Raw genomic sequence first — 23,129 nt, 5'->3', positions numbered from 1 at the left:
TCTGGATGAGTTGCAACAGCCACAGTTATGACTCATGGGTGACTTGAGTCAAGGGGGGGCAGAGACTCCACTCAAGACTTGGTACTGTGGCTCTGGCACAAACCTGCAAATTAGGTTCAATAATATAAAACATTAGGACTGAATTTTGGGGAGAATTGGGGGAGATGACCCCCCAGGTCACCATATTTGTTGCTCTCACTATATTTGTTTGCCCCCAGTTTCACAGAGCCAGTATTTATGGCAGCATCAGTGTTCCACCTTCCTAATTTTCTCCATCACCCCAATCCCAAGATTTTTCCTTTTAATTAGACATTGCACCATCTACATAGTGTTGTCCTGAGAAATTGTACTGGGAAAATAGTGTCTTCCAGCTGGGGGGAGAAGCCACCTGCACCAATACAGACCCCAAGTCGGACACAGCAAAATACTACAGCACAGATTTAAGTTCTTTTTGGTTTAGTTGTTTTGCATTATACTTTTAATTCTTTTTCATTGTGAGTCATACTGTCATTTTATGATGGAAGGACAGAGTGCAGCAACTGTTACCCTGCACATGCCCAATCTCGTCTGATCTTGGAAGCTAAGCAGGGTCAGGCCTGGTTAGTACTTGGATGGGAGACCACCTGGGAATACTGGGTGCTGTAGGCTTATACCATAGTCTTTCGAGACTGAAGGTTGCCAACCAAATACCTAAAGCAAATAAATACAGTAAATGTAATTTCACTTTTGTATGACCAAAATGTCCTGACCCCCACATTTAAGCAGCCTGTGAATGAGTGGGAATGACACGGTTGGGTGTTTTGGCTCAGCATGTTTTCCGCGTTTTTGAGTCATCGGGGTACTGGCCAAATTTTAAATTCTCTAGCATGTGGAAGAGTACCATAACAATGTCAGAAATGCTTTGAATTAATCTCGGAGTTAATCGGTTTCAAGGGTTGTTGCATACATATCCAGGGCATCCCAAGAAAATGTATGCACACTTTATAGAATAAAATTTATTGTGCTATAATCCACACATATAATGTAATTCACACATATCCTGCGTACGGTGTAAACAGAAGCAGTTGTTTCACCCTGTTGATGACATAATTAATTAGTTAATATACCGCTGACATGATTGACTAAGGGATCTGTAGTCATCCCCCAACGGGTGTGCTGGGATGAAGTAGCATAGCTAGAGCACTAAGTTTTGCAAGTACCTGAATGCGCCATGTAAGTGGCCCTCCCCCTCCCCTTCAAAGCCATTCCTGGCGGTGAGAGTAAAATGGAGGCGTACAGGTGCCTGCAAAACTTAGTGCTTTGCACCCCCTCTAGCTATGCTACCGCTGGGGTGATTCCACACATCTCTTCAGTTGCTTCCCTTCAATGTTTGAGTGTTTGCTTCAATAAAGTATGTATGAATGAATGACAGCTCATTAAAACGTGTGTATGTTTTTTGGGGGGAGACGTACTATACTATGATGGCCAGGATTCAAAGAGCTGCGGAATACATTTGCTGAGGTCGAAGGTCTCCGGCAGTAATCCTCTGATGCTAAATGGCAAATGTCTTTTGAAATAGTATTTCAAAAACAATTTTTGCTACGACACAGAGCTTAGCTTTTCAGATTAAAAAGTCAAAAATTCCACGGGGCATAGGTAGACTGGTAGAGCCTAAAGTAGATCTTTTGGATCATAACCAGTGTTGATTGTCATTTTAATATAGTATTTATATTTCTCCGTTCAACCAAAAACATTTTCAAGGTTGTTTTAAAGAGCCCAGGAAGAATTAAATAACAAGAATAATGTCACGGTAGGCAGTCTTGAATGGTGTTCCCCATGCATACAGATGGTGGTCTCCAGACTTTATTCTTCTCCCTTTGGTGGCTTCCTATGACAATAATAGGCTAGGTTATGATTGGAAACAAATTATGGGTTAGGAGGGCAGCAGAGACTGCTGTGTGAAGTGGCTAAACATGGTGCTAAGTGGAAGGGGTGTGTATCTCAATTCTCCATAGATCATTATGAGATACAGGACTTCTTTTTGAAGACTCGACCCAAGGCCGTGATTGTGTTTGACCCAGATAAATGGAGTGTAAATAATAATAATAAAATAAAACTTTATTTTTGTCCCGCCCTTCTCCCTAACGGGACCCTAACGGGAGTGTAGGCCAACACACCTCTTGATGTAGCTCCTGCTGCATGGAATGCTAGCGAACCCAGCTGTTGAAGATCACTACAGGGGGCACATGGCATGAGCCACTTATGTTCTACACAACCTACAGCCCAGTCCTAACAAATGTCTCGCCCCATTATGCAGCAGTCCCTCTGCAAACTTCGCTGCATCCAGCACAGGACTAGAGGCTACTGGAGGTCTCCTTGGGGCAAGGGGACATTTGTAAAGTCTCACAGCTGCAACGAGACTACTTTGGATGTGTGCCAGTGATATTGCTGGTGCAAATCCAAGCCACCTTTTGTCAGGCTTCCAAGCCCGGGAATGGGGATAGAATATAGTGGTGGCAGTAGCAGCAGTTTCAGCCCTCTCCTGGGCCTGATTTGCCTCCTCCCCACCCTCCCCCAACACATAAAATCTTCCCACCTCCATTCTCCTGTCGTCCCCCCCCCCCCCGACCAGCCAGTGTTCTGGCTGGTGCATTCTTATGGCACGTTTACGACAGTGCACATGTCTGTTCCACCAGCGATAGCTGGCTTAACATTGGGCTGATAGTGGCATGAACATTGATTACATGTATTCTACTTAGGATTGAGGGAAAACCTATCTGTGGCACACTCCTATCCTGGGCTGAACAGTGAGGTATACTGACATAGCATTCACTGCATCCTGAGGACCAGCTGAGGACAAGGCCAGCTAGGATAGGTACATAAAGAAAGAAAAAATTACATACTTACCTACCTCTCTGGCTGCTCTGTGGTCCCATATGGGCCAACTCAGATCTATGCCTGCTCTTTTGCTGGTGGTCAAGGATCCGGTGGACATCACTGCCACCAAGTCCTACCTCCAACCCTGCCACGTCCTGGCCCGAACCCTGCCCCAGTCTGTCCCCAACACCAGTAACACCATGTCCACTTTTTGCACCAGTGGCAGCATTCTGCAGACCATTGGACAACCAGCTCCTATGGTGTACTGTGTGGTACACATGTGGACCTTGGGAGTCTACCAGCATACCATACTGATAGAATTAGGCCACTAATTTATGCTTGCTTTTATGAATGTAGATAGGTGTAGGTGGGACACCAAAGAGAACTGGAGCAATGTGAAGATTCTGCAAGGTTAGTTTCCGTTAGTAATTTGTTTGGCTACATTAAATATGCTAATTTCAAAACAAATATTGACATCTGAAATACTAACCTTGAATCAAATAAACATTGTTGATGCCAAGTTACTGCTAATGGACATGTAGATAACCTTCCTTTGCAGCCAATACGCAGGACTGTCTTGTTCACAGCAGTCGTTTATTTTTTTTTTTCACCTTCTGTCCAGGGTGAATCCCTCCTACCTTGAATGAGTTATCTGATGTTTGCTGCAGGATGCTGAACCTGAAACTTTGAACACTGGCGTACCCGGGAAGGGCAAGGGGTGCAAATGCCCCGGGCGCCAGGCTTGGGGGAGTGTGTCTCAGTGCCATCCACTCTCATCCCAGCAGCTCCCTCTATACAGCACTCAGTTGGTTGCCAATACTGGTGTGCTGATTTGAGGGCTACCATCTGAGAGCCTCCCCAAGAGGCCTTCTGAGGGCCAGGGAGGCCACACGAAGCTTTCCCAACCCTCAGAATGCTGGGGGGGGAAGGCAGCAGGTACTCCAGGTGGAGCGCAGCACCCCTGAAGGTGTGCCCCAGATGACGCAGTGGCCAGGACCACCACTGGTTGCAGCAAGAAACAAACACAAAAATTATAGAATGGTAAATTGACTTCCTGATTGAGCAAGTAAACCAAACCGTTGCTCCCAGCAATGGTTTTGTTGCTTTTATTAATTATTTAATTCATTGTTTTTATACATTGCACATACAGTTTAATTGTGGAACTTTATAAGTCGCCTTCGGTATTTGCTTCACCGCGGGAAAGGGGGGAAATATATATATTTTAAAACGAACACTGTACGTTCTTCTAGCCCAGTTGAATGTTTCTCCATCCAAACAACTCTTGCACACAGAAAATGAGCACATTGGAACACATGCAAGAAAACCCCAGCTGGATCAGGTCAAACACTAACGTGATCTCAATCATATACAGTGCCCCCCCCCATATCTGCAGAGGCACTCTGTTACCCTGCACATGCATGATCTCGTCTGATCTCGGAAGCTAAGCAGGGTCAGGCCTGGTTAGTACTTGGATGGGAGACTGCCTGGGAATACCGGGTGCTGTAGGCTTATACCATGATCTTGGAAGCTAAGCAGGGTCAGGCCTGGTTATTACTTGGATGGGAGACCGCCTGGGAATACCAGGTGCTGTAGGCTTATACCATAGTCATTCCATGCCTGATCTCGTCTGATCTTTGAAGCTAAGCAGGGTCAGGCCTGGTTAGTACTTGGATGGGAGACCGCCTGGGAATACCGGGTGCTGGAGGCTTATACCATAGTCTTTCGAGACTGAAGGTTGCCAACCAGTATCCATGGATTCGGTTGTACACAGCCCCCCCCATGGGGCCCTGCACTTCCCAGACCCACTACCTTTGTTGAGCTTCTTTACCCTGGCGCTAAGCAAGTCTGCCTTTTACTAAATGCTAAAACAGGAATGCAAAAGGCAGGCAGGCAGGCAGGCAGGCAGCCTGCACACTAGGCCCTGCTTCCTGTTCACATCTCTCCCTCTAGCATCCAGGCTGCCTGCCTGCGTTTTTGCGTTTCTGTTTTAGCATTCAGTAAAAGGAAGACACAGACTTGCTTGATGCCGGGGTAAAGAAGCTCAACAAAGGTAACTGATGCTGGGGGGGGCACAGAGAAGTATTTTACTTCTTCATATAGGCAGTGGCATAGCTGTGCAAAGCACTAAGTTTTGCAGGGAGCCTCATGCAGCATCCCTTTTGCTCCTCCTGCCTGGAATGGCTCTGGCGAGGAGAGGGAGGGACCCCTTGCATGCTGCGGTGAGGCTCCCTGCAAAACTTAGTGCAGCTAAGCCGCTTCTAGCTACGCCACTGCATTAGGGTCCCATTTTATCCACGGTTTCCTTATCTGCAGGGGCGCTGGGAATGCATCCCCCATGGATATGGGAAAATGCCTATACTCAGTCATATACAAGCATAGACAATAGTCAGCTCAATGAACTTGGTACATTGTCTGGCTCGCTGTGAACTTGGTCTGACTTGGTACAAAGAAGCTTCTTATCTTTCTGTATGGGAGACGGGCATCACCGCCTGTAGTGTGAAGAGTACAGACCGGGCACAGATTTCCCACCTGAGTGAGAAGGAGGCCTCTGTGTGTGCATCAACATGAGGCTGAGTTAGAATTAATTTCTGCAATCAACATTCACATTGACTGTATTTCTGCACAGCTTGACTTTGACAGCTAAATAATGTAAGGCATTGATTGCGCAGGTTGTTATTGTCCTGCCTCCCTTAAATGTGAGCTTTCAGTACCTTCACTGCACAGCATCTCACTCCAGGCTGACACAGTTGTGACCCAACAACAGCCCACCAACTGTGCATTGATCCTTGCCTATGTGACGTGAGACCTATGAAGCCAGCGTGTGCCACCCCAAATGCTGCCTGATGTCACCTTGGGGTCACCACCTCCAGGCTACCAAAAGTCCCCCAAACCTTACTGTGTTTCTCATGCGCTGTTGCCAAATGAGCGACCCCTCCCCTTCAGAGTCATTCCAGGCGGTAGGAGCAAACAGAGGCATACACATGGCTCTGAAGGGGAGCAGCCGCTTGCACGCCACTGTGAGGCTCCCTGCAAAACTTAGCGCTTTGCACCTCCTCTTAACTACGCCACTGCATTGTGGCTTGCATTGACAGCAGGCTGGATGGATACACACTCTGAGTTTCTGGACTCCTTATAATCTGCTGCTGATGCAACCTTCATCAGGTGGCCTCATGGATGGGCCTTCATTGAAATCATCTTATAATGAATCAGACCATTCATTTAGCCCAAGCTTCCATGGCTCCTGGGCATCTCAAGCAGAAAGCTCTCTCTTGCCGGTGGCCACTGGTGATCCTTTAGGCTGGAGGTCTCAGTGGCTGAATGGAAGAAGAGGAAGAAGAATGGCTGCTGCTCTGACTTATCCAGTACCAATTACTGAATCATTTTCAACAACACGGAGAACCTTTAAGTGGCTCACAATTAAGAACAAAAAACTCCATCCATGACTAGCAGCCCAATCCTGAGCTCCCAGTGTGCGCGACCCAAGGGTCAGCGTAGAATTCAGAGCCTCCATGTCGGGCAGGTGGCCTGTTACGGAGACACAGGATCAGTACAGCGAAGTTCTACGGGTTCTGCCTCCCTCCCACCATGCTCCCTCCCACACCTCCTCCCCATCCTCTCCCCACCCTCACTCCACCTCCCCCCCCTCCGGAATGCCTCCTCCCTGCTTTCCCCTGCACTCCCACCTACCTCTCCACTGCCCAGCGGTCCGCGCGACCGCCTAGCGATGGAGCTCCGGTGCTCCATTGGCACTAGCCCAGTGCCGGTCAATGTTGGGCTAGCACCAGCACTCCATTGGCACTGAGAGCTGCAAACGTGCCTTACGGCGGCGAATAGGATTGGTCCCTGAAGTAGCAAAATGGTTAAGGCCCCTATCTTATTACCCATCCGTTTATATGATGCAGTGGTACCAACAGAGTGCAAGCTGCCTCCTGTGGAACAGACAGCCTGGGAAGTAAGTAAAAATATTTTTTTACTTACCTCTCAGTAAGCCACCTGGCTGCCATAGGTCCTGTCAGAACTATGCCACCTGTTTAGCTGGTATATGTCCAAGAAGTCACAGTGGTTGGGTCTGGGCTGAGAAAGAGGGATCGGGTCTTGAGGGTGTGTAAAAAAGAGAGAGCTTTTTGTGTGTAATATTTTGCACTGTGAACCTTCTTGCTTTCACCAGAACATTTTTGGGTAGAAAAATTCGGTGGAACCCCAGTAAGAATAATTTATACATAGTTACTTATTCATTTGGGTAGCACCCTTAGTCATGGTGCTTTACAGCATGGCAACATGGGAAGTGCTGTGGCTCAGCAGTAGAGCATCTGCTTTGCATGCAGAAACTCCCAGGTTCAATAGCGTAGCCGGGGAAAGGTGCAACCTGTGCGTTGCCGGGAATGACTCCAACAGCAAGTGGAAGGGGCTGCTTACCTGGCACATTGAGTCCCCTACAGTACTTACCACACCTCCCTCCTGACTATGCTACTTCCAGGTTCAATCCCTGGCATTTCCTGCTAGGGAAGAGGAAGGTCCTGTCTGAAATCTTAGACAGCTGCTGCCAGTTGCATTGAGAGCACCCATCTAGATAGACCATCTAGACAGAGAATGGTGAGTCACTATCCTCCACCCTCCTCAGTAGATTATCCCACCTTACACTGCCTTGTACTGGTAGCAACCCTGGAGTGTTGGGGGGCAACAAAGGGAGGTGGAGGAGATGCAAGTGTGACAAGGCAAAAGAGTAAAATTAATAACTGTGCCTATAAAAATGGTATCATTAGAGAGTGTGGGGCAGATGGACCATTTGCGACTTAATATCCCATTAAGTATATTTAACTGTGACTAAGTCGCTGTACTACACATAGGCCCAGGCATCACCATACATATCCAGGGGATATATAATATTGTTTTTAAAGCCACAGTTTTACTCCCTATTCAATGCAACCTAAATAGTGACAGTTTTTCTAACTGTCCAGAAAGCTAAGCAAACAGCTTGCAGATTTATAGTCTCATTACCTGCTGTAATAAACTCCGCCAAAAGTAATTTTCATAGCCCATGACTTTGGAATGAATGGGATTGTCTAGGCCAATAAAATATCACGCTGGCCAGAAAGGGGGTTCGAGTCATTCTCGGTGTCATTCATTATGGCTGTAGATTTTCATTCCTCTACCAATTCCTTCTTGTGAAGGATATTATTTCTAAGAGGGTCACAGTTTTCCTTCAGGTTTCCAAAAGGTCCACATGTTGCAATAAAACTGTGGGATTTAACAAGACCGGAAGTCTAGTTTTGTGAAGCCATGAAATACAGCAGAGTGTTTGTTTTTTTCCTTGACAGCTTGAATATGTCCTTGATCTTATCTGTTTAACTTAGAACTTTGTCCTTGCGGGTGCTGGTGTCCATAAGATCATGAGGTATGCACATTTGCTCTGTAATAAATGGGGGGGAAATATGAACCAAATCTAGCCCCTTTTGTTTATTTTTCTTTAGTAACAAAATGAATAATAGGAATTCCTGCAAAACTCCCAGTTTGTTTCCTAAGAGGTGCAAATCCGTGGCATTTTGTAGAAAACAACAGCTTCAATATCTGGTAGCATCTCCAGGTAGGGCTGAGAAAGACCCATGTCTGAAATTGGGAAGAATGCCTGGCTGGCAACCTTCAGTCTCGAAAGACTATGGTATAAGCCTACAGCACCTGGTATTCCCAAGCGGTCTCCCATCCAAGTACTAACCAGGCCTGACCCTGCTTAGCTTCCGAGATCAGACGAGATTGGGCATCTGCAGAGTAACATTTAGTATAGACCAGGGGTGTCAAACATAAGGCTGGTGGGCAGGATGCGGCCCATGGAAGCTTTTTATCGGGTCCTCAGTCTCTCCTAGAGCCACCATCATTACCACCATTAGCTGCTCTCAGCTGCTGAGCTGTACAGAGGTGCCACTGCTGAAAGGATGGCCCACATAATAATTGAGCACTCCCATATCTTAAAAAATATTATCAAGATATGCATATTTTCTATTCTTCATTTGCAGCTGATGAGTTCCTAGGTGAGAAAAAAAGTGCTTATTTCTGGTCATGACCTGCTTAATCACTTCCTGCTTAATAATGTCACTTCTAGCCCCCAGCAGGTATTTGTGAATGTTATTTGGTCCACTGTATGAAACGGGTTTGACCCCCCCCCCAGACAATCCTGAGCTCGACGGCATGACTCAGCAAAAGCATGACTCAGCATAAGGCAGTTTCCTACATTTAAAAGGAAGGGTAGTGTTTTCATTCTAACATCACAGGAGTTATTTAATTTGTTTGCCATTTTCATACTATTCTGATTAGATTTCCTTCACTTTGCTTCCAATCCTATGGTCTTAAACCTGCAAGGTTGATAGTAAACCTCTGCTCCTAGTCACTGTAGGAGAAGTGACCTGGTGGGCTGGTGAAACACACCTGAGACAGCAATCCTCACCTGCTCCTTTAAACTTTAAGCTTACTGCAACTTACAAACGTGCAAACCTTTAAAATGGGCGGGAACGACCCAGGTGGAGAAACATCCATGGAACCAGAACACTTAGGTACTCAACTCCGCTTGCCGTTTCACCTCCCTCCTCCATCCCAGCGTCAAATCCTAGGAGCCTGAGCATTGCAGTCCTTCAATTAAATCTGTTCCTAAACCACCCAGTGAGCTTCTGAGCTGCAGAGAAATACAGTGCAAGCTTTCTGTATTTTCAGAACACGGAGGAATTTGAGAGCTACGATACAAAATGAAAATCTGACCTCCAATCACTATGGGAACATAATACTACAGAGCACCAACCAATGGCTGCTCCATTGCACCCCTTTCTAATCCCCTGATTTTGACTGCTCAAGGTTCATATTTAAAAGAAATCAATTTTTTTTTAAGGATTGTATTACTGATAAACCCTTGGGAAATGAAGGGCTAGGAAATGGCAAACAATACATTATCCGTCAGGGACCGCGGGGATTAATGTTGGAGAAAGCAGGGCAACACCAACTTTTTTGGCTGCAAAACTGTTCAGAGCAAAGGGGGTTTGGAGAGGCAGTAGCATAGCTTGAAGGAGCGCAAAGCACTAAGTTTTGAAGGGCTCTGAAGGGGAGGGGTCACTTGCACACTGCGGTGACGTTCCCTGCAAAACTCAGTGCTTTGCACCCCTTCTGGCTACGCCACTGCTTGGAGTTTGAATTAGGAGAATGTCACCATAGACATTTTTGAGCAAACTGACAATGTTTATTTATTACATTTATAGACCCACGTTTATGGCTGCTTTGTGGCAACTCGCACCAGTAAAACGCGCATTCTGCCAGCAAGATTTTTAGATAGGATTGGGCTGCAATTCGCCTTTGAGAGCCACCATTATGTGTGGCCCAGTAAGATGTCTTCAAAGGATAACCAGGTACATAAAGATGCGGAGGCGTCCCAAATAAATGCACCACTTGACTGCATTTCCATGTGAACTCCCCCTCCACCACCAATAGGAGCTATTTATTCTCATGACACCTTTTATCTCTTTTATCTCTTCTTTAAGAAAACATCTGTCCATTAGCATACTAATAGTGGCTGTGCTGCAATTAATGGAACAAAGTTGTATCTTTATTAACCCAACTGGTTTCAAGCAACTTTTGGAAAAGTAAATGCAAGAAGTTGACAGTTTTAAGGGACTACTCTCATTACTTTTGGAGGAAAACGAAAGAGATTATCTGGGTGTTAAGAGATCAGTTAAAGTCTCCATTACCATCTTGTCAACACCATAAGAATTCTTCCCTTATCTATCTATCTATCTATCTATCTATCTATCTATCTATCTATCTATCTATCTATCTATCTATCTATCTATCTATCTATCTATCTATCTATCTATCTATCTATCTATCTATCTATCTATCAAGGAGAGAGACAGATAAAACTAGCAACGTTCTGTTCAACCCTCCTAATCGGTGGCACTGCTACTTAAAGACTGTCAGAGAGTACATTGCACCAGGTAGCACACCTGGTGTCTTAGAGGCCTCCAAAAGTCATTTCTAGTTTTTGCCCCAAACCGGAAATGCCCTAAGAGGACTTCTGAGGCTCAGGGAGGCTACATGCCTAAAGTGTCTTTAAGAGTTATGTAAGACAGCCCCTCAAAGCATGGTACCTGGGGCCTAAGAAGAGCCTCCAAGATGTCAAACTGGGATGATAAAATGGGGGGTGTAATGGGGGAATGGGGGACACATTATTTTTGTTTCCCTAAGGGCCAGATGCCTTAGCTATGCCACTGCTCCTAATATTCTGTCACTCTCTTGTATGTCCAAGGAACAGAAACCACAATAGGGCTAGCTTGCTTCTCAGTAACTCCCTTTCTACTGCGTAATGAATTGAACTGGCTGCGTATTAGGATATTACTGTAAGAAGGGGGGGGATCTTTTTCTCATTCCAGATACCAGTATAGGGAAAAGGAAAGGGAAAGGGTTGGGAATGCCCATGTCACAAGTTTGACTCTGGTACAGCCAAATGTTTGCAGAAATCCCACAAGCAGGGCTTGAAAACAACCCTATCCCGAATTATTGGGTGTCCCCCAATAATTGGCATTCAGGGGCATAAATGGTTGGCAACCTTCAGTCTCAAAAGTCTATGGTATAAGCCTACAGCACCCAGTATTCCCAGGCAGTCTCCCATCTAAGTACTAACCAGGCCTGACTCTGCTTAGCTTCCAAGAGCAGGCAAGATCACAAATATTGAAGCTGCATATTGCTGTCACAGCTAATAGCCACTGTTAGCTCTATCCTCCTTGAATTTGTCCAATTCCCCTTTTTCCCACTGAAGTTATCACCTCGTTTTTTGATTCAGGAATTACGCAAGTCTTGCTTTGTTGTGATCACCTCACCAGCAGACCTGAGGTTGACAGACACGATATTCTCGTATCAAAGAACAACCTGCTCTCTCCATTGCCAGGGCTATGCATGCCCTATGCTTAATATGTCAGGGCAGGAGGTCTGGTCTAGAGGGTAGAGCCTCCATTAGCCCGAAGATAACATTGGAAGGTCACCAGTTTGAGGCCGTTGGCAGCTCCGTGAACGGTGAGACCTTGAAGCAGCTGACAAGCTGAGCTGAGTTATTCCACCTGCTCTTTGGTGTGAGCGAAGAAGCGTCTTGGCCGCCCTTCAAGTGAGAGATGAAGGAACTGCTTGTCAGCCAGCGTGGGAGGCAACTGGGGGCCAGAAGTGAGACCAGACCACAAAAAATCCATCTGAAATGTTGTGCGGTTCTTGAAAGACAGAACCTTTCTGTGATTGTAAAAATCCCTTTGGGGATTTAGAAACAGCCTGCCTATGTGAAACGCCTTGAATAAAGTCATTGGAGTAATCCAATGACCAGAAAGGCCATATATAAATACCCAGTTGTTGTTGTTGTTGTTGTTGTTGTTGTTGTTGTTGTTGTTATTTGTCTAGTGTATGTATACCAAAACTTCCTTCTGCAGCAGTGGTGGCCCCGCATTTGTGTCCCGGAGCTCCTGTACACTCCATGGTAAGCAGATCCACAAGCCAAAGAGCTACTGTAGCAGGCCTGTTTCCTCCCAGATTTGATGCTATGATAAGGAGTGTCGTGCATTCCTTGGCCCAGCACATATGGCATGTGGCAGCCATTGCGTGTCCAGCATCCCAAGCAGGCAGCGCGTCCAGGTGAGATTGGAAAATATCCCAGGAAATTTCTGGGTCCCCTCCTTCGCCTCCTAGGCCCCCTTTTTGACCCTGGGCCCAGGTACAAATTACCCCCTTTACCCCCTCTCATGGGCCCTATCTTAGGGCATCATGGCACGCACGTAGGGGTGCCATGGAGTGTCCCCAGTTGTCCACTCTACCTGTTCCCCTGGGTGCCACCATCTTGGCTTTTGCAATCTCAAAAGATTTGGTGCTGCCATTTTGAATCTGATATAATCTCATGAAACTTGGATGCCATCATTTTGGATATCATGAGATTTTGAGAGGTCCAAGATGGGGGCACCTGATTTAACTGGGAAGGTTGCAGGGGTGTTGTGACCCAGGCAAGTTTGGGAATCCCTGAACTAAGGAATGGCCTTGTGGAAATGCTCCTATGTGGAAGTGAGCCATACCTGTTAACTTGTACCTCCTCGCCCTTTTCCTAGGGAAACAGGAGTGAAAGTAGGGGAAAGTAGCAGTGTGGGTGCAGAATGCACCCTCATTTGGAGGTTCAGCTCCAAGGCCCAATGCAATGAAATGATTTATCCCCCCCTCAGCACCTACATTCTCATGGGATGAGGTAGAATCACCAGTGGTGTAGCTAGAGGGGGTGGGAGCTCCAGGGGGTGGGAGCAAAATGGAGGCGAATGAAGGGGAGGGACTGCTTGCACGCTGCGGTGAGGCTCCCTGCCGAAACTTAGTGCTTTGCACCCCCTCTAGCTATGCCACTGAGAATCACATTCAGTGTTTATATGTGAACAAGGATCTAATTTCCAGCCTACATCCTCCACGCAAAATTTATGCATTGGGCTTTGCTGGGGAAGAGAAACAGGCAAACATAAGGTCTTCTCTAGCAATGCCTATAGACCTGACTTTTACTTATGACTTTTGTCTCCTCACTTACAGTTTTGGAGAGAAAAAGAATACTATGAGAAATGAAGTCTGGTTGTTTTCGATTCTGAATTTAGTTCCACCGCACCTGTATTCCACACAGGGCAATATTCTAAGGAGATGAAAGCTTATCTTTTTTTTTTCCCCTCCTGTCATCCGGACTGCCCTGCAAAGCCATCAAATGCAGTAAAATAATATGAATAATATTTATTTCCCTTTTTGGTACCAGAGCTTTCATAAATAGGCTATATTACTTGGATATATGAAAACTGAGCTGTAATGATATTTATATTCATGAAAACCCAGTTGTAATAATGTCTACATCAAGATAGAAAAGGATCAAAACAGGGAAAGGGATATAGTGAACCAAGGCGATTTTTTTTTCCCCCAGGAAAGGGATTCATTGCTTGTGATAAAACAACAACAACATTATTGGCTTGACCAAAGGTGCCCAAGTTTCTTATTCTCAGGGAACTTTCCACATCAACTTGCCTACTGGATCCTGGGTGCCAGGATCCAGGTTGTGTCTGTTGTCTTGTGTGCTCCCTGGGGCATTTGGTAGGCCACTGTGAAATATAGGAAGCTGGACTAGATGGGCCTTTGGCCTGATCCAGAGGGGCTCTTCATATGTTCTTATGTACTGAGAAACACCAAGGTAACTGCTATACATCTCTGCACAAGGCAAAGGATTGTTGAGTGTCCAACTGTGGCATCCTATGCACGTCTACTCAGAAGCAATTTCCTTTGACTTCAAGGTAAATATATATACTAGGCCAGTGTGGTTCCCAAACTTTTTAGCACTGGGACCCACTTTTTAAAATGACACTCTATTGGGTCCCACCGAGGTTTACCAGCCTTTCAAAAAAGATCTAGGAAGAAATAAACAAAATTGAATTGAGTTGAACAGAACAGTGCTGCTGTCTCTTTTAATTTACATTTCACACCAGGCCTGGACATCAAGGCCCCTCTTGCCACATCCTGGCTTTACAACAATTCAGGGCCTGGGGTGCCAAAGACCTGACACCGGGCGTGATGTCACTTCCTGTTGTGTCATCACTTCCGGGGCAACATTTTGAGCTTGGCACCCGGCTACACGATCATTGGCACCCGGCTACATGATCATCACGGCTACACGCCACTGGCTGGAACAGACTGCTGGAGACACTGGAGATTGGTGTGTGGCTGCCATGCCCAAGACCTGATGAGGACCAAGGTGCTGCTGCAGTGGTGGGAGGAGCTGCTGGCAGGAGAGGGGAGGAAGGAAGACCTCTGCAGGTTGAACAGGTGAGCTACCTTGGTGGTGGGGTCCAGTGCTGCAGGGCAGAAACAGGTCCATGGCTGGGGAAAGAAGGGGAGCTAATTAGCTGAAAATGGACATAATTTTCTAAGTGAAGCTTAGACTGGGAATCTGGCAACAATGCCCTAGGAGGATTTCATGCTACAGGCAGGGGGTTTGGATGACCTTGTAGGTACTGTCTAATTCTATGACTTAGCACAGTGGTGCTCAAAATTTTCATATGCCCTAGAGCAGGGGTGTCCAAAGTTTTTGGCAGGAGGGCCACATCATCCCTCTGACACTGTGTCGGGGGCCAGGGAAAAAAAAGAATTAATTTACATTTAAAATTTGAATAAATTTACATACGTTTACATAAATGAATATATTAAAGATGAACTTATATGAATGAATGAAGGTCTTGCAATAACTCAAGGCCTATAAAAGGCCTTGCACAAAGCAAGGCTGGCCTTTCCTTTGCTGCCGCTACTGCATCACAGACGTGAAACAGCAAGAAATGGAGGGAGCCCTTATCCCACAGCTCACGTGAGAGATCAAACAGTTGCCCTCACGCTAAGAGCAGTTGCACTGGGCCAGTGTGGGCTCCAACAAATCTCCGGAGGGCCAGAGGCTCATTGGAGACTGGGGGCTCCCTGAGGGCTGCATTGAGAGGCCTCAAGGGCCACAAATGGCCCCAGGGCTGGGGTTTGGGCACCCCTGCTCTAGAGGCTGCTGCCCGGTTTATGAATTCCAAGGGGTGTGGCTATAATGGTGATTGGGCAACAGTGCTTCCCCCCCCAGTAACAGCTTGCTGCATATAGCCTAATCTGCCCTGTCAATTTTAGAAACCATCAAAAATTGAGTCATGACCCACTGATGGGTCCTGGACCCACAATTTGAGAACCAATGACTTATCATAAATTTCAAACTAGAATTTTCTGCATCCATATTATAAAAATGTTCTCCGTAGGTAGATCAATGACATGTAAAATATATCTTCAGTTTTAGTCTTACTTTTTTGTTTTTTGGTCTTGGCAAAGTCACCCCAAGAAGCATTGCTGGTGTGCTTAACAGAGGCCAAAGTAAAACTCTGGGTTCTAAGTACTTTTCCAAAGTTTCGTCCCCCCTCCCCTATAGAAAAAAAAAAACCTGATGTGGATGCAGAAACTTTGCTAAAGTTTTATAATATTGTCTTTGAAGATGAAAATATAAAACCTGCATGTCAGCAGCCTGAAAACTTCCTTTACGGCCACCGCTGTGCTGAGAGAAGCTCTCCAGCAAGGCTCTCTTCCAATTAAAGGAAGGCTGGTTTGACATGAAATGGAACAAAATGGGACAAGTTTTAAAATAGATCGCTATCTGAAATGAGGAAAGTAGAACAAGCCATACCAAACGAGGCTGGGGTTTCATTTGGATCAAGGGCCAATTTGGGCTTCAGCCTGGATGTGTTTATGATCCTGGCGGGTTGTGATGGCAAAAAGTTAATTTTATTATTTATACATCATTTACCGAAGGAAGGAAGGGAGAATTTGCCACAGCTCAGAGTACAATTTGAACACAAAATCCCAAGAGAGGCAAAAATATGATGTTTTTGATCACCAGATGCCCTTTTGCGAGGGGAAAAACCCTCTTCCCAGAAGGATTGTTACCAAGCTCAGGGAAGAGTGTTTTGTGAGAAGACAGACTCCACATCCAGAGATATTCTCCTGTTTGTGCAAGCTTTCACACATGATTTTGTTGAACCTCTTTTTTAAGACTCTCCTGAGGGTTGGGGGATCCTCTGGAATGGGGTGGGATGTGTAGGACGAGAGGGGGAAATGACTGCAAAATCAGGTGCAGGTGCACTGAGCAATTCTGCTTGTAGAATGTGGGGCAGAACCAGGGGCTGTTGTGGGGAGAAGGGCCAGGATGTTGCAGTTGTGCTTTTGACAGATTTTCACATCTCCAGTATAAACTACTCGGCTATAAATGACTCGGGGCCCAATCCTATCCAACTTTCCAGCACCATTGCAGCTGCAATGCAGCACCAGGGTAAGGGAACAAATGTTCCCATCACTTGAAGAGGTCTCCGTGACTGCCTCACCACCATAGGATGCAATGCACGCCCCAGTGCCACAGCTGCACCGGCACTAGAAAATTGGATAGGATTTAGCCCTCAGGGAACCTAAAGTTGTTAAGTTTAGGGCACAGTCCTAACCAGGTCTACTCAGAAGTAAGTCCTATTTTGTTCAATGGGGCTTACTCTCAGGAAAGTGTGGTTAGGATTGCAACCTTACTCTGAGCAATATGCCTTTGTGCTGCTCCTGTGGGTTTGAGCTGAAGTTTACTACATTTTTAGCAGGTTAGGAGGTGGCTGGAAGTCTACTTAAGGTAAGGGCAAATATATCCCCTTACGCTAAGTAGACTTTCAGCCACCTCCTAACCTGCTATAAATTTAATAAATTTCAGCCCAAACCCACAGGAGCAACATAAAGGCATATTTCTGAGTAATGCCTCAGCCACCTCTATGGGGCTTATATCTGTGCCAGTTGGTTACAGGCACAAACCCAGGAATGCCCATTTAAAGCCAGGATGGCTGGGAAGGGGGTTAGGATATGGCCACCGACCCAGACACCTCCTGGACCCAATCGTTCCTCCATTCCTTCTTCCCCCACCCAAAAACAACCCCCTCCCTGCCTCCACTCTCGCACTGTCTCGCACCCCCCATGGTCTGGCATGAACTTATCTATGCCAGCTGGCACCAGGAATGGATTTTTTGCACGGCTGAGCTGGTGCAGCCCTCCACACTGACCCTGTAAATGAAAATGGCTGTTCTAGGTTTTCATGCAGCACCTCTAAGAACTATGGGAGACATAGTCCCAGTGGTCCCCAGACATTCCAAAATATTAAGTTCATGATAACTACATCGACTATGGTTCTTGGTGGCCTGGTGGGAAAACAGGAAGCAGGAAGGGAGCACATGCACACTAACCACTAGGCACCACTCATCTGAGTCAACCTAACTTCTAGTGCTATCCCTGTTTCCCTGTCCACTCTCCATACATTGGCTTCTGCCAGTGGGGATGGGAATCAAAACCCTGATGACATCACAATGCAAGTATTCATTTATGTTTTGGAGCAGAGGAAGGGAGAGATGAGAGATGCTCTCACATAATACCAGAACCAGGGGACATCCACTAAAATTGAGTGTTGGGCGGGTTAGGACAGACAAAAGAAAATATTTCTTTACTCAGCGTGTGGTCAGTCTGTGGAACTCCTTGCCACAAGATGTGGTGCTGGCGTCTAGCCTAGACGCCTTTAAAAGGGGATTGGACAAGTTTCTGGAGGAAAAATCCATTACGGGGTACAAGCCATGATGTGTATGCGCAACCTCCTGATTTAGAAATGGGTTATGTCAGAATGCCAGATGCAAGGGAGGGCACCAGGATGAAGTCTCTTGTTACCTGGTGTGCTCCCTGGGGCATTTGGTGGGCCGCTGTGAGATACAGGAAGCTGGACTAGATGGGCCTATGGCCTGATCCAGTGGGGCTGTTTTTATGTTCTTATGTTCTTAAACATCTGAATGTTGATTACGTGTGATTGGCAGAGAAGATCAAGGCATGAGTGAAGCTGGTTCAGTAGTCAATGTAGAAACTGTCCAGAGCCCCATCCCCACAATCTTAGCTGCTGGAAAGTAGGGGGGGGGGAGAAAGATATTATTTTTACATTGTCATAGAAGTGAAGACTCCAAGACTTGCATTGGGTATATTTGTATGCTGGAGGAACCTCGAGAACTTCTGAGCAAACCTTGCAAAGGTTAGTATTGCCCAGAGTGCAGACTGGCAGATCATGATTTATTCAATCTGCTACTGGAATCTGCTGGAATAAATATTTCCCTCTTTGAGAGAGTGGCAACAAGAATTTATTTCCTGATTATATGCAGAGATGAGGGGGAACAATATCAATAAATCATGAGAGTACTCCACAGTTACTGATTTTTTTCTTCCCCTGGACTGTCCTGGCAGCTACATTTTCAATGCACAATTTCTTTCATTTACAATTCAGGGAACTTATGATCGAGTATCAGCAGCGGAGCCATGTCAAGTTCAGCGCATGGCATTAGACTTTATGCAACCAGCTTGCCACAGGTGATGGACTCTTATGTCCTCCCATAGCTGGCATGGATTAAGAGGTCAGTAGAACAGTAACGAATCCCCCCCCCCGGTCTCATTAAAAGTTCTGTTCTGCACGTTTTGATACTGGATATTCTCTGACTGTTACCCACCTGTGCACATATTCAGCGATGGTGGTTGGCAACCTTCAGTCTCGAAAGACTATGGTATAAGCCTACAGCACCCGGTATTCCCAGGCGGTCTCCCATCCAAGTATTAACCAGGCCTGACCCTGCTTAGTTTCCAAGATCAGATGAGATTGGGCATGTGCAGGGTAGATGCTTCCCTAAACATTTACAAAATTTGGTAGGAGATTCCTAGGCCTAAAATAGTATCTCTGTAACACTGTTAAGTTGGCAGAGGATTCACAGCCAGAGATCTGGCAGTGGGGCTGATATGCCTTCCATTGACACCATCAGGAGGAAGGAAGGAAAGGAACTGCTGACCTGATAATGGCTGGAGCTTGTCAGCCCAACTAGATCAGATGATCTCGGGATTCAGTAGGGGCCCTAGTGTCCTTGTAAAACTGTTACTTCCTGTTCAGTACCCAAGTCTGAGCAATGTTCCCTTGGTGTTCGAGAGGTTGTTACCACTCAATGTTCTAGAGGTGTTACCATTGGTGCTTATCTTATTTTGGAGGGGAATTACAGCCCAGTCCTATCCCTGGCGCTACCGCTGAGTGCAATGACGCCAAAATGGCTACCACCGCATCCAGTGGCCCACCGGAGGTTTCCTCTTCCCCCAGAGAAAGCCCAGGCCCTACAATGGAGCTTCTCAAGTCTGCACTGGCTATTTTGCCAGCGCAGACTTGAGAGCTTCCATGTTGGGCTTTTCGGCCTGACATGGAGGATAGGATACAGCAGAACAGGACTCTGCTGGTCCCAACCCCCTCCTGCCCTGGTCCCTTCCCCTGCCCTGGACCACCTCCTCTCCACCTCAAGTGACCTCACCACCACCCGGAGCTCTTCCCTTGATCCGGGTGGCATCTGTTCAGTGCTGAACTTCCTTGGGATCCTTGGGCGCAGGAGTCTGGGGGGGGGGTGTGGGGGGCATGGGGATGGTGGGGAGGAAGCGGGGGGGAGGCTGGGAAGAGGTGTTTCGGGCAGGGGAGGATGGGCGGGGAGCAGGGGGTGGGGCCAGGATCTGGCATTTATGCCGGATCCTAGTCCCATTCCTGGGCAGCCCTGGGCAGCTCCGAGCTACTTGGATCTGTGCCACCTAAATCAGTGGCACAGATCCAAGTAGACCCATTGGGACTGCTGTGGTTCTACCTGGGGTTAGGGGAATTATTTCCCCTTACCTCAGGCTGAGCCTCAGCCAGCCCCAAACTTGCACTGGATACAGCGCAGCTGTGCCTGCCTGCCTGTTCCAGCATGAGTTAGGATTGCGATGCCCATCATCTAAGGGCCCAGTCCTTTCCTTCCCTCCCCAACAATGTAGTGATGTCAAAACGGCTTGTACAACATCCTGAGGGGGGCAGTTGCAGAGGTCTCCTCTGGGTAAGCCGAATGGAAGGGTGCACTCGGACCTGCACTGGTGAAATCACTGCCATAGATCTGCACAGACCCATGTTGCAGGATCCGGTTCACAAAGGGGACTAGGATTTGGTAGCTGCCACCACCCCTTCCAGGAGCCAATCTCCCCTTCCTCTGCCCTGTTGCAGAACTGCTGCTGAAAACCCCTGTGCATCCCAGCCCAATCCTGGATAGGGTTGCACCATAAGAACAATGAAGAAGTACTCGTAGTAAAGAATAAACTCTGCTTAACATATACTGCATCTTTTTTCCCTTTTGAAGAGACAGATAGACAGGTAGGATGATGCACCAACTGTATTTTTTTTAATTTCCAAAATATTCTTCTCCCACCCCTTTGAAGCAATCAAACCAAACCCATGACGATTCTCATACTTGGGAAGTCTTACAGCAATTTCTCTAAGAACAGAGGGTTCTTTTCCACAGCCACCATTAAAAAGATTTAATGAAATTCCCAGGCCTTATTTTGAAGTCAGCCTGGGAGGGTTTTTATTTCCAAACTGCACATGGGTATTAATTTCAAAAAGACATATATACACACACACAGATGGAGGTTTTATTGATACCTATGGATAGCAGTAATGCAAGAATACCGGGAAGTCGAGATGCCGGCAGGGGTTCCATGAAGGCGAGAGTTCTTGCGGAGGTAAGACAGAAATAAAAGCCAAGAAATGCTGGAGAAACTAAGATGGCCAAATTGGAAGGGATGCATCTGGGCCCAATATACCTGCCACCTGTCCATAAATTAAATAGAAATTCTACCCAGAATGACATCCTGGAGGTAACTCACTGCTTTGTTATCAACAAAGGTGTGTCAGTTTTTATGCTCACATTCTGCAAGGTTTCTGGCATGTTCACTCTCATCTGGTAGTAAGAATCCTCTTACCATGCACTCCCCAAATAAATACAGCCGAAAACAGGTATGGAATTAAAATGGGCCACTTTATTGAATGCAACAAGATTGCAACAAGGCAACAACAGGGTAAACAATACCCATCCCAAGTGCAGGGTTCTATGTGGGGGAAACGGCCCTAGCCGTCTACGTCCCCCAATCTCATAGGGCGTCCATCCGACTCCAGGCCTAACTCAATTGTTATTAAGCCCGCCTTTCACCGTCTTCCGAAGAGGGTAAGTCAGCCAAACTGCTCTGCCTTCAGGTCACCCCTGCAAGGCCCCCAAGTTCAGTCAAGGGGCTAGCCAGTCAGGCATCATGGCAGCAGGAACGGACTGAGCTAACCCCAGAGCATGCACGCTGGAAAAGCTCCTCTGTCCCGCCCCCTTTGGCTAGCCAGCCAATCAGCTGGCAGCAAAGCCCTGCTGCCGACTGACAGGCGGGGAGAGCCTGGCAATCACTGCTAGCGCGCCACGGAGGTGCGCTAGCAGACCTTCTGCATTGGGAAATGTGATGAACCAAAGTTTAGTTATAAAGCAGGAAAAGAAAAGCCAGGCCTACCTGTGGTTGGGTAGTTTTAGCTCGAGATGCTAATGAGTTGGGCAGCCCAATCCTAACCTACTCTGGAACAGGCAGGCCAGCTGGCCTACGCTGTATCCAGTGCAGGGTTGGAGGAGGCTGTGGCACAACTCAGGGCAAGGGGATATTTTCCCCCTTACCCTGAGCACTGCCCCAGCCACCACAATGGAGCTACTCGGATCTGTGCTAGCTAAATCGCTGACACCGATAGCTGCCTGGTGTTAGATTGGGATACTCAGGTTAGGATCTGGCCTAAGTGCCAGAGGCCGGTCTCACCCCCCTTCCAGACTCAGGCCACCAACTGGTCTGCCCACCCTCCTCCCTTCCCTGGGACGCCCATGAAACGCCCTTCCCCTGCCCTCCCAAAAACCGCTGCACCAGCAGCCCACCGCCGGTGCAAACTTACCTTTGTTGGGACTTGCTCCGGCATGGAGAGGCCAGCACATGTCCTTGTGCTGGCCTCCCTGACTCCTACAGTGGCGCGAAGTTCCTTCATGGCACTTTCGGGACACCTGGAAGCTGGTACAAGGGACTTGGTTGGCAACCTTCAGTCTCGAAAGACTATGGTATAAGCCTACAGCATCCGGTATTCCCAAGCGTTCTCCCATCCAAGTACTAACCAGGCCTGACCCTGCTTAGCTTCCAAGATCAGACGAGATCGGGCATGTGCAGGGTAACAGTTGCTGCTGGCTTAAATGCAATTTAGGATTGTGCTCTTGTAGCTGCAACCAGTGACGGCACAGGGGGCTCTTTGCTGGATCAGCAGAGGTAAATGCAATGGCAGTGGAACGGAGCAAGACAGGGGAGGAACGAGAGTCATTCCGGACAGGGAGGCAGGCAGGGAGGTGGTATTGCCGGCACTTATGTCCTAACCCCACCTTATCATCACCATTACATACCTGCTAAACAGCAGGCATGGTGGCAGTGGAGAAATTCTCTGGGATAAGCAAGCAATCTGTCTCCCTTTCTGACTGCCCCCCTCCACAGGTACAGCATGCACTCCATTGACTTGGCTGACTGGGTAGGGGTGGGATTTGGGTAGGATTGAGCTGTGAGAGAAGATTTACTAAGGGGTGTTTTTCCTCTGTACCTCACATATTCATAAAAATGACCATGGCCAAGTGGCAAGATGCTTAAATGTCCAGGGCCTGCCCATCCATGAGGCCCACTGAAGTGGTTCCCTCAGGCAGCTGGGTGATGGAGGATGTCCACCTCTCTTCACCCCACTTACCTCCGCTGTTCCTGCTCCCAACCCCTGTTCCTGCTCCCAACCCCTTGATTGGAAAAGA

The 23,129-nt window shown here is 47.2% G+C and overlaps 4 pseudogenes; 1 reads left to right on the top strand and 3 right to left on the bottom strand.

The window, feature by feature from the left end:
- Positions 1-528: 528 nt before the first annotated feature.
- LOC136646960 (5S ribosomal RNA) lies at positions 529-648 on the top strand (annotated as a pseudogene).
- Positions 649-8,520: 7,872 nt separating this feature from the next.
- LOC136647166 (5S ribosomal RNA) lies at positions 8,521-8,640 on the bottom strand (annotated as a pseudogene).
- Positions 8,641-19,009: 10,369 nt separating this feature from the next.
- On the bottom strand, positions 19,010-19,129 carry LOC136647115 (5S ribosomal RNA; annotated as a pseudogene).
- Positions 19,130-22,411: 3,282 nt separating this feature from the next.
- On the bottom strand, positions 22,412-22,531 carry LOC136646472 (5S ribosomal RNA; annotated as a pseudogene).
- Between the last annotated feature and the right edge of the window lie 598 nt (positions 22,532-23,129).

The sequence above is a fragment of the Tiliqua scincoides genome, chromosome 3, assembly GCF_035046505.1.
Source record: "Tiliqua scincoides isolate rTilSci1 chromosome 3, rTilSci1.hap2, whole genome shotgun sequence".
Lineage (NCBI taxonomy): Eukaryota > Metazoa > Chordata > Lepidosauria > Squamata > Scincidae > Tiliqua > Tiliqua scincoides.
Note: the sequence above shows the minus strand (reverse complement) of the source record. Positions and strands in the feature narration are given on the sequence as shown.